The sequence below is a fragment of the Sciurus carolinensis genome, chromosome 4 (assembly GCF_902686445.1).
Source record: "Sciurus carolinensis chromosome 4, mSciCar1.2, whole genome shotgun sequence".
NCBI classification, from domain to species: domain Eukaryota; kingdom Metazoa; phylum Chordata; class Mammalia; order Rodentia; family Sciuridae; genus Sciurus; species Sciurus carolinensis.
Window position 1 is genome coordinate 81,509,153 of NC_062216.1, and position 12,464 is coordinate 81,521,616.

General features: G+C 41.2%; 1 protein-coding gene across 1 annotated transcript in view; it reads right to left on the bottom strand.

Annotated features, from left to right (window-relative positions):
* Grin2b (glutamate ionotropic receptor NMDA type subunit 2B) overlaps nucleotides 1-11,716 on the bottom strand; it is a 394,948-nt gene extending 383,232 nt beyond the window's left edge. The window contains exon 1 of the mRNA XM_047550285.1: nucleotides 11,624-11,716. The gene's annotated coding sequence lies outside the window, so the exon portion shown is untranslated. The remainder of the gene's footprint in view (nucleotides 1-11,623) is intronic.
* Between the last annotated feature and the right edge of the window lie 748 nt (nucleotides 11,717-12,464).

Consider the following 12,464-nt stretch of genomic DNA (forward strand, 5'->3'; position numbering starts at 1 on the left):
TACATATTAAATTTACAGTTTGAGGAGACTTTTCACATTTTCTCATTTGATCTACAACGTAATTGTCGTTCCTAAAGATGAAATTTTTTTAGAAAAGAGGAGGCATGTTCTATAAGGTTGTACAACTTGCTGGAGTCACATAGGCAGTTGGGGTAGGACGGAGGTGGGACCCGATCTCTTGGCCAATAGGCCAGTGCCCCTTCCTCAATATCACATTACTTCAAAAATAACTGAAAGGTAGTTTGAAAACATGCATGTGGTAATGCTTAGAAACCAGAACTCTCTGTAGCACAAATGGATACCCTCCTTCTTCATAGGAAAATTAAAATGTAGAGAATTTAGCTTTTGAAATATAAATTTATTTTATAGTAAACAGACCTTCAAGTCAGAAGTTGAGACAGATATTTGAAACAAAGCTAGCTTCCTCATGTCCTTTGGGGTTCTTAAGTTTTTCTAGCTTCCATTTCTCCATTGTTGTTCCTTTAACAATAATAATGATTCCTATAGCCAGATCAACCCAGGAATAAAGCAGGATTCCCTCTTGCTCTTACCAGTAGTCTCCACTCAAAGTAGTAGTTTACCAAAGGGTTTGAGATGCAACAAAACGGATTATCTAAAAATGCCCAAGATTAAATGAGTGGTGAGGAGCAGAGTGACTCCTCACAGAGGAACTGTACTCAAGTTCAGAGGTGAAGTGTATTTACAGAATGGCAGGAGCTGGTTAAGAGGATGCACTCAAGCCTCAGCCATGTGTGAAATAAAGGAGATGCCAGTTACCAGAACCATGAATTTCTCACCTTTCATTCTCACCAAATTAAATTAATGTCCAGAAACTGACTGTTTTACAGAGATTCATCTTTCCATTTTAAAACGACTTTGCCTTTTGCCAAGAGTAAAAATGAAGGAAAAGAAAGTCACTTTAGCTGAATTTTCAAAACCCACACTATTAATGAGTTCCTCTACCTACAGCACAAACCTCAGGGCTGGTGTGCTACTCAGTGGTAGAGCACTTTCCTACCAAGTATAAGGCCCTGGGTTCAATTCCAAGCACCACTACAAAGAGAAAGAGAGAATACATATAACATAAACACTTATGCCTTATTGGTGGAGGCAGCTCTCTGATTTGAAGAGCCAGGACTAGAATAAGAAGATGTTATTTGGAAGTCTGGTTTCCTGCTTACAGATGTGTAACCTTGAGCTCTCTAATCCTCACCCTGTTCATCTGAGAAACAGAAATAATGATGTCAGCCTTGTGGTGAGGATTAAATGAGATAACACATGTTAACACAATCCATAATATAATGGGCACAGCATGAGGGTCTCCTGCCAACTCATGGCCACACTTCAATAGAAAGTTGTCTCAAGCAAAAGCAAGGCAACTCCTTGTAGGCAATTATTATATTTGAACTTAGAGCAATAATTTTTAGCAGTTTCATTCTACCATTTATCTTTAAAACAACCTACAAAGCCAGGTGTGGTGACAACTGTAATCCCAGTGACTCAGGAGACAGAGGTAGGAGGACTGCAAATTCAAGACCAGCCTCAGTAATTTAGCAAAGCCATAAGCAACCTATCTCAAAATAAAAAAAATTAAGGGCTGGGGATATAGTTTAGTGGTAAAGCACTCCCAGATTCCATACCCAATAACACTAAAAAAAATTTTAAAACATTTTTAAACCTATAAAAATTGGCTAGTTCCAAGAACTTTTCACTCCTTTCTCCCTAATTTCTGTCTCAGAGACATAAATGCATTTGCATCAATAAAACAAACTCCTTGCTGTGGTTATTTAAATATCATTCATGGGTTTTAGTGCCAACCTTGAACTTCATGAAATCAAAGCATTTCATAAATAGTTACAGAAAAGAACAGGTTGAGAAGGTGATCCCACTTATTCCAGAAACCCCAAGTAAAGAGAAGGTATTTGAGGGATAATAGACAAAAAAAGCCCTCATAGTACTTGTCCCCAAAGTTAGCATATGAAGAATGTTACAAAGAAAGAGAGCAGAAAAGGAGTATGTGAATAAGCAACTTGGAAGATTTCTAGTTGGGGTGACCAAGCAAGACATCACGGTGGAGACTGCCTTGACATGGATCTTGAGAAACAAAGAGAATTTACATGGAATTTGAAGGAAAGGGACACTGCACGATTACTAACAAGAGAAAAATTTTTGAGGAAATGTTGTATTGAACACAATGTGAAATGAAGTCCAAATAAAGAAGTGAGGAACTAGGATGGATATATTTTTATCCTATCAGACTAAAGTTGGATCTAAAGGCATTTCCATCCATTTAGCTCTAGCAAATCTCACCCGAAGCATCAAGAGGTGCTTGGGTGGCAAGGAAATGAGAACATAAAAGGTATAAGCATATCAACCTTATGCACATTCATTTTTATCACCATCTTTTTTATTTTATTTATTTTTTAATGTGGTACAATCTTTATAGATGATCAGCATTTTCTGAATGCTGACCATGTGCAGAGAACAAAGTCACATAAAGCACAAACCTTGTCCTCATGGAAAAAATGGCAAATCAATCAAAAAACAGAAGTGATTTCTCTCTTACACACAGACTCTAAGAAGACCCATCTAGAATCTCTCCCTTTGAAAATCCAAAGGGTCAAATTCTCCTACCCAGGAAAGATCTTCCAAGTCTAAGCACCTATGTTCAGTCAGGGTGGAATTTTTCTGCAGTCCTTCTTCTTATGTGAGCTGAAGGAAAAAATCAAGATACAGATATAAACAAAATAAAATAAAGATTGAAATTTTCTCCATTCTCCCTGAAGCTCAGAAACAATCCTGGAGCCTCTATAATGTGGCGTGAGGGAGAGCCACAGACCCTGAAGATACCCATTCTGGTTCCACAGAACTCACCGCAGACCTGATCTGTATGGAAACAAATCCCAGGGTAAAGGCTGCAGTGTCTCTTTCCTGCACAGGGCTGACCAGAAGCTATTTGGAAATTCAGATCAATGAATACACTTCTTGGTTTTTGCCTAAATATTTAGTGCTCACCAAACAGTGAGAGTCCGAGGTACACTCACACCCCTTCTCTCTCAACTCCAGTGGCGATTAGGTGTCCAGAGAGAACAACCGTTTGTCTTTTTCAAAGAACACAGATCCATAAATTGGGTTCTTCCTTGTCTCTATACATTTAGGTTCACATTTATTTTAAAAAGGGGAAGGGAGAAAGTAAAAAAGGAAGGATGTGAGAAGACTGTTAACCTCAGCAGCCTGATAATCAGTGATTAAAGTCACAGTCAGAGAAGAACGGCATCTTAATGCCTCCTACCCTCTTCCTCCTCCTCGTGCCTTTAATATTCCACTTCAGGCATTGAGGGAGGGTAACAGGGCTAGCGAATTCCAACCAGCACCAAGATAATTGCACCATTCACCCCCCTCACTAGTCAATCAGAGTCTGCTTATCCAGCCCCAGTTATTAATAGTTTTCCTACATTTACAGTGTTACAAAGGAGTGAAATGAGGCTTTCTCTCCGAAATAAGAAATGGGGCACCCTCAATAAAGACTAAGTGGAACGGAGGATGTTTGCAGAATTGAGGGCCACTCGCCCTATTTCACAGCCACACCTGTTTCAAGGGTGTCAAGGAAAGCATTCTCCCTGCACTTCCTAACCTTCAACAGCAGGCCTGTGTCGGTGCTGGGAGAGCTCAGGCGCAGGGCGAACACAGCTCTGCTCTTAATTCACCTGAGGGTTCCACCCCTTGGTTCACTCCATATCCCCAATACTGCGTTTGACCTCTGGCCCAGGGACCCCCTACTTGTCATATAACAGTATAATTATGATGGGGCCTCATTGTGTATGCCAAAAAGCCAGGATCAGATCATGTTTACAGCTAACAGGTCCCTGTCAATTATCTTGCCCAGTGGTTCTCAAATATGGGTGCACATTAGAATCCCTTGGGGGACTTTTTAAAATGACCACTGCTGGAATCTTTCACTGAGTGACTTCAATTTAGCTCTTTGGGGTGGAGCGTAAGCATGGGCATTGTTAGTTTTGTTGTTGTTGTTGTTGCTTAGCTTTTTTAATTTGTTTGTATTTAAGCTCTGCAAACCATCCTGTTACTGAACTGGGATTAAGGAGCCTGGCTTTAGACTATCGCAGAAATGATAAAATCAAGGCCCAGAATCAATGGTTTGCATGTGGTCACAAAGTAAGCACCACAAGCAGATACAAGCTTCTGACTCCTAAGACCACTACCTCTTCCAAGGTTAGATAAACAGCTGCTGAATAACCTTTAAAAACTGAGTATTTTAAGATATCCATTACTTTAAAAAGGAGTGCCCTGGGTTCTGAGGATATGTGGGTGATTGAGTGCCTACTACTGGCTGACTTAAAGGACATGCGTCCCGAGGAGGCAGGTGGGGCAAGGCAGTGGAGGGAAAGCAGTGAAATGAGATTCAGTGGACATGGGGATATGACTTTACACCACATGGCTAACCTTAGGACTATTTTGACAGTTTTAAAATGGCAGTTGTGGTAGGGACTGAGGGACAAAATAATCTCCAAGGTTGACCGTCAGCGTTTATGCTTCTCTCTCTCTCTCTCTATCACACACACACACACACACACACACACACACACACACACAAAAAAAAATCTCATGCATTATTGTACCTAAACTGCATAAACACATTTAATGCATTTAAGATTGTTTGGGCTTCTATTTTTGGTAGGGAAGTCACTGCACGAACACATCATGCACACCCAACTCTAGTGTGTGTGAGTGCATGTGAACTGTGTGTATTCAGATACACACAGAATACACTGATCTCTAATGGGCCTACTGTGGTATCTATGTGACCAGACCCTGGCCCTAAAGGTGAAAGGATTGCTTCAGGGTTTCTGGCCATTTTCAGAATACAGTTAGCTGTGGGAAAGAGAATTAATGGCATCACCAAAGCTTCAGGTGTCTTCAAGCCCCCTTCTCCTCTCTCTGAGCAATGGAGTACTTTTAAACAGTCATTGTTATTTTTAAGTTCCCCCTCTCAAAATGAAACAAGATCTGATTTCCTAAGAAATTCTAACCAATTGAGCGCCAAGAGGGTCTATATACAAATTAATGAGAACTTTTTTCTTTCTGAAGAAAAATATTCACAATCCTAATAAGGCAATGAGCACAGACATGGGGGATAGTGTGCCTGTATTGTAGTGTCTTTCCTGAGCTGGGTGAGTAGGCTGGAGGGTTAACTAATCAAAACCTTAAACTGGCCTCATCTAAGAAACTTTCTACTATAGGCTTTCCCCTTCCCTAAAACACTGGACTCCAAAAAGGAGGAGGCCTATAATTTCTCTCTGCCTTTCCACAGGTCTAGCATGGCCTCTCCTCCTGTCCTCCTCTCTTTCCTGACCCCCCCAGGCACAGCCTTCTTGCTATGCCTCCACTGCTCTGTACCTCAGACCACCTTGAAATGCATGTCTCTTCAGTGAGTCAGTGTTGGACATTTACTTACCCTCAGATCTCCAGAACCAGAGTACTTTTTTATATGCAACAGATCTTTAAAAAGTCTCCAGAATGATTTTAGATTCCTTTTGCTAATGACATGAATATAAGCCACAATGTACACAGGAATGGTGAAACTGAAGATAAAAGGGTAGAAGGGATGAGGAGCAAGAAAAGATGCAAACAAAATTTAGGAAAACATCCATTCAAATCCACCTTCCCTTTAGGCACCAACACAACTTAATCAAGCCGTGACCGAGGGCATCTCCCCATCATTCTACACCTGGGCATTCCCATAAAGCAAAAACTTCTAAAATGTCAGGTCACTCTAATAAGGCAAACAAAAAGCATCTTTAGAATGCCCTGGGAATAACTGAGCCCCTCTTCATCCATCACTCCTCTTTGCCATTACGGAAAGTAATTCGTGGTTGAAAGGCACAGCAACTCCCTACCTCACGACTCTAGAAACACACAGGGCTAGGCTGGTCCTTCATTCCAAGTGGCTTGGTCTGGGCTAGGATCCAGCTCTCTCCTTGGACACAAATCAACTAACAGCTGTCCCTTTCTTTGTAATGGCCATCAATAAAGTTAGCTGCAATCCAGTGGTCTAAAATGAAAACTATATCATTCGCTCATTCTAGAGATGAGTCTAATAAACAGGACTAGGATTCATTAACTATAGATTCGCCAAAGCCGAAATTAGAGCATCTTCACTCTCCTTTTAAGAAGACCCTGACTTTATTCTCTGACTTTATGATATGGAATCTGAAATTTTTAATCAAAGAAACTGTACATGCCCTCTTTCCTGAGTTAGGGGTGCCAGGGAAAGAAGGAAACTTGCCCTTCCACGCCAACCTTCCTCTCCATATGCTCTCATTCCTCCCCAAATGACCTACCTCTCCTCTCCTACAAAACTCAAGTTATAACTTAAACATCAACCCCTCCATGAGGCCCGCCTCAACTCTCCCGACCTCTTCTTTGTAGATCTTGCCTAAGTATACCACTGACTCCTTGCACATCTCCTTCCTAGCTCCTCAGCTACATGGAGACACAGAACAGAGCTAAATCTTTTTCATAACACAATGTTTGATGAATATTGGTTCTTAACAAATATTTATTGAATAACTGAGTAAAGCAAAACACAAACATAAATTAAGCTTAAAGAAGAAGACAGAAAAGAAACTAAGACATTAATAAAGAGATGAACTTAGAAGCAGAACATAAAAGGAAAAATAAGAAGGAAAAGAATGAGCTATGAGAAAGACCAGAATAAGAGCCCAGAGGGTGAAAAGAGAAGAGGCAAAAGATACATAAGGTGGAAGAATAAAAAAAAAGAGAGGAGATGTGTAAGCTTAAATACATAGTTTCCTTTTTGATTTTTTTTCAAGAACAAAGCAGAGGTGTTGGGAGTCCCCAAAGTACAACATATGCAGAACTGCCAATATTAACCATGACATATAATTAAGTGCAGGGATGGGGTAGACGGTGATGCATGGTACAGCAACTCTAGTATCACCGGGGAGCCTGTTAGAAATGCAAACCGTTACATCCCACCCCAGAGCTAGCGAATCAGAATGTGCATTTTAGCAAAATCCCCAGGTGACTCTTATATGCAACAAAGTTTGAGGTGCACTGATGTAGACATTTGAAATCCACAGATAACCTCTGCATCTCATTCTAACCAATGGTATGTTACACAAAACACCAGCACTCAGGACTACACAACCTTAGGCAAATTACCTCCTGTCCCTGGCTCTGAGTAGAAACTAGTAAATGGAGGTCAGAGCAGATGGCTTCAAAAGTGTCACAGAGCTCCATATTCTTGATCTGATCTAACAGTATAACTTCAATACTTAACCAGACCAAATGACAAAGAGCATCAATGACTAGTGAATATTGTACTTTCTCTGTTCATTCACTTTATATTTTCTGAGTATCTATTATGTGCCAGTCACTACGCTAAGAAGAAATAATTCTAAGACAATAAAACATCTCTCCCCACTGCTGAGAAGCTCGAAAACTTCTTAGGGATACAGAGTATGTGACCAAAATTAGGAAAAAGTAATGAAAAACCATGAATATATGCTGACAAAATAGAGAAGGCAAAGCAATCACACTGTTTGGGGCAGTCACGGAGAATTTCGACACGGGGACAACACATACAGTAGGTCCCTTCTCCTTCAACCCCAGGGTTAGGAAGTGAAAAGAGGAAAATAAAGTGATGGGAGAACATCAAGAAAACAACCATTGGTCCCTGAACACACCTCTCTGGTTCAAAAACTCCCAAAAGTTCATCCATTCAATGGATTTTGTGTAATGGCCACAGGCATACAAATAACAGCCACAAGTGGACCTCAAAACCCACCTCCTCTGAGTTATGTGTGCTCCCTCTACTGACTGTATTCTGTTCTTCCATCTTCAGCCTCCCTCTGGAAAATAATATCAATTCAACCGCTAATCTACTCTCCCTGGAGACTTCTTCTTGTGGTTGCAAAGAGGAGATGCACTTTAATAAATGTGAACAATTCATTAGACCAGTAACTCTTTTGATCTATATTTATTTATAGAGAAAGACTATACTTAGTATCCAACATGTGCACAGTAACAGAGACAAAAATGTACTTTATTCAAAAGAAGAAATTTCTAGAATTCTTAAGGAGGGTGTAGAATGGCACTCAAGAAAAGGAAAAGCTTAACTTTTCTAGCTTATCCACTCCTGACCCCATCAAGATGCCAGAGCTGAGCATTTCTGTAAGCTCCAGTCTTTGTTATTAAAGAGAAAGGACCACCATTCATGACAACAGTTTTCCAACCTGTACAACCATCAGGTCCACACTGGCTTCCTTCTCTTCCCTGGCTTCTATATGCTGGTTTCCTCACAGAGAACCTTTGCTTTCGCCTGCCTCCTTCTTTATTTCATAGTCCATAAACATTAACTAAATGTTTGCATTAGCCTGTTAATACTAGTGAATATGTCACCTTCATTTGACTCCTGAACAGAAAAAAATAGAAAACAAAAATCCTGTCCGCTGGGTTCATTATAGTTATGGAAGAAGTGGAAGAATCTTTTAAAGGTAATAATGTGCCCAAGGGCTAGATCCACTCAGTCCTGTTTCTCCCTGTCAGGCACCACTAGTTCCACCAACCAATTTCAGTTCCCAGGTCTCTCTTCCAGGTGGTCACTGTCCCTCCCCATTCAAGGCTGAGTGCATGCATGTGAAGGTCAAGGAAGAAAGTCAAAGTTCCGAAGCCCTTTTTCTGGAGGTAAAGCAGGAACAGAAAAGCAAGTTTCCTGCTCTTCATCCCTCCTCCAGAAGAAGTCGCTCTTCTCAATTAGCCTAAAAAAGGGTACCTGGTGTGCAAACTAGTGACTAAAGGAATTTTTCTCTTTCCCCTCCTTTCCTGACATTTTTCCTCCTTCCTTATTCTCTCTGCCTCCAGCTACCCCTGACAAAAATTACACACATAGAGCAGCAAAGCAAGACTCTGCCAACAGACAGGTTTCCTAGAGCTAGAGCCAATGGGAGAGAAAAATTAGACAATTCAGTAGCACACCCTGCTTCTCTCCTTGCATGTTAGCATCTGTCTCTACACTGCCATACCCTTCTGTTCATGGATCTATCATACTTCACCACACCTGAAACACAGAGATAACAGAAGATAACCATGTGGTTCTGCTTCCCTGGAAATCGTCACTCTAACATTCTTTACTGTGTTTTCCTAGGAAGTCTTTATTTCCTATTAATTTTTCTCTTAATTGCACATCATGGAGACTCCTAGGTTGAAATTGAATCTGCTCTTCCACCCACCAGCAGCCACATTGCTTTCCCATGTAACCCACACTGTAAGGGGGTGGCAGAAGGAGAGAAGACAAAATAGAACCCACTCAGCTCTTTGTGCTGTGAGGGGAAAAGAGAGAAGAGTGACCCTAGGATGGTCCAGAACACCATGGAGTTCCAGTCTCATGGATGCCTCCACAAGGATATGTAGCACCTGCCTCTGCACCAGGGTCTCCAAAATGGCTTTGGATGTCAAAAAGGTACAGACCACCTGTGGCAATTCCCCCTTGAATCCTAAGGAGTCCTTTCTAGTTGGGCCACCTTTCCTTTCTCTTTGCAGTGTTCTCACCCCTTTTCCTTCTCTTCCTCAACACTCTCCCCCTTTAACCTCCTCCCCTCCTTCACCTAGTCTTTGGGCCAACTAAGGACAGACTGCAACTTGGCTTAATCCCATTAGCATTCAAGACAAATGAGGTGGCTGTCAAAAGGCCTCATCACCAAGGAACATTCTGAAGGACCTACTCACTGCAAAGTGCTGTCATATGTACCAGGGATGCAAAAGGGGCCATGTGTCCTATGGATATCACCTCTCTTTGTCCGTCCATATGTATGAAATCATTGCACACGGAACTGCCATTCTCACCCATACCTCTGTTCTATTTTGAAGTAAAATTAAGAGTTCATCCTCCCACTTGAGGGAATAGAAGCAGATGGGAAACCAGCTCAGGTGTCTCTAAGGTGAGCACACACCAGATAACCTCAGCTATTTGTAGACACGGTGACAACATGGTTCAAATTGGGATCCCACCCTCTCACTGTGATTACACCATGGTTACAGATTAGCGTTTCAGCAATAAAAGCTAAAAAAAAAAAAGACCCGGAAACCTCTGAGAGAGGAACAGTGAATTTGGATTATATCCATCCTTTCTGGACAATAAAGAACTGTCATCTATGGTCGTCTTGAGTAACAGGACCTTCTACTTTCCCTACATCCCTTTAGTATTTTTGGATTGTTTCAAAGAATTGTTGTTTTTTCTTAAATACCAGAAAAAAAAAGATTTGTGGGGAGAAAGAATACTTTTAGGAAGACTATTGATGCTAATAATCCTGCTACATATTTTTGAAGACTTTTATCCCATTCTAATTACTGCATTCAGATGCCTTCATGGTTTGGGGATGTATGGTCAGTGGAGCAAGAAGAGGAGCAGCCTGCTCACCATCATGGCCCTCCAGCCCATGAATGATCTGATTTTCTCAGGAGTTGTCTTGGATTGCCTGAGTGACTAGCAGAAGAGTCATTAGCTAAGTCTTTTCCATTTCTCCTGCTATTTCTGTTTTCAAGTTCATTAAAATACTGCCTAACCATGTTTCACATATGGTAAAAATTGATGAAAGGGAAAAAATTAAAGTATAATTCTATTTTTGAAGGCACAAGACTAACACATGCAAACAGCACATCTCTTTGTTTAACACAAAGACTCACGTGTCGAATTCTGCACCCCTTCCACATGCACAGCATTTTAGAACTCTGCAAGATAGCCATTTTGCAAGAGTGTGGAAGTAACAGTTTGCTTGGAGAATGTGTGGGTATAAATAGATGTGTAGACAGAAGGAGAAATTTTACAGCTCAAAAATAATAGCACACAAAAAATATAAATTAAAAGCAGAATATTGACAGAATTCCTTCTTTCCATGCCCAAAATTTAAGTCCTCTTAATCTGCAGCATCCTTCAATTCCAGGTGTTCTTAGACCCGCCCGATTCCCCATCTAGACCTGCCCCTCTGCAATAGGCCTCCCGGGATCTCTGGGCCCAGTGTCAACCTTTAGACAGCAAGTGGACTCCAGGGCAACAATCACAGTAACCTCAGTCATTATTATTAATTTTTAAAAGGCATAAAAAGGGATGCCTAGAAAGGTAGACAGGAGATAGGGAGAAAGGCACGAAGATGGCAAGTGGGTAAAGCCAGGATGAAAAAAAAATTCTAGATTCCCATGAAAATCATGCTTTAGCTCTGGATGAATAAAATGATATTAACTAGAAAATCACACAGGTCTCCCGGCTGCCTATGATTTTATATATATATATATATATATATATACATATATATATATATATATATATATATATCTTATGTCCTCCAACATCTTCTGTGCCTACATATATCCACCCCCACTGCCCCCCAAAACCCAAAACCTGTTTGATAAGAGAGGGAAAGGATATAACATGGGAGATTTCCCTCTTTGTGTTAAGCCTTTTTCCCCAAACAGCATTATTTTGATATTTCCTTATCTTTTCTTCCAAAAAGATCCACTTGAGAAACAGATAAAGCAAGGAATCCCTACCCCAGGTGAGGAAAAAATAAAATAAAATTTGCCCTACCTTGGTTTGTTGAAGCCAAACCTCTAGACGGACAGATTAAGGGAGTGAGCATGTTGGGAATGTCCAGTCTCCTCTTCTTGCTTGCATATCCACATAAGAAAGACGAAGGATAATGAACAGAAGATAATTTAAAATCCAATTTAGCGTAAATTTTGTTTTAATCTTGTGTCTTGAAGAGATGCAAATTCAAAGAGAAAAAATTTAATTCAAATGTAATTCAGGGTATGGAGAGCAGCTCACAATGCAGAATCCAGAGTAATTATTCCGTTTGCATGTGAGGTTTGTGGCTGGAATATATTTTTAAGGATTCTTCTGGCAATTATGGTTTTTGATTTTTGGAGCTTTAGTGGAGGAGGCTCTGTGTAGAGAAGCTGGGGGCCGGCTCCGTCCCTCCGTGGAGCATGGTCATTCCCAAAGCGTCCCCTTCCTAAGGGGGAAAAAAGAGGCGGTCAGGGTTTGATTCGAGTGTTCCCCGGAGGGTGAGAAAAATGCATTCCGAAAAAGATATCAATTCGTTATATGGGAAAGGGGGAGGAAACCCCGCATTTCCCACAGGGTGCACACGAGAGGAATTGAAAACAGCTGGCACCGGTCTATAAATAATTCAGAAAAGGTCTGGCTATACCATTCCTGGGACAGGCATGGATGAGAGGTGGGAAAGCCAACCTGAATGGAAGAGGAGAGAGGGAGGGAGCAAGTGAAGGAGGCAAGTGGAAAGGAAGGAAGAAGGGAGGAAGCAGAGGCACCATACAGCAACACACACACATGCAGAAACACAATCCCCACTTAACTCGCCAGCAAGTGCGGCCCCCAGCCCCATCTGCATTGCTGCTGACATGTT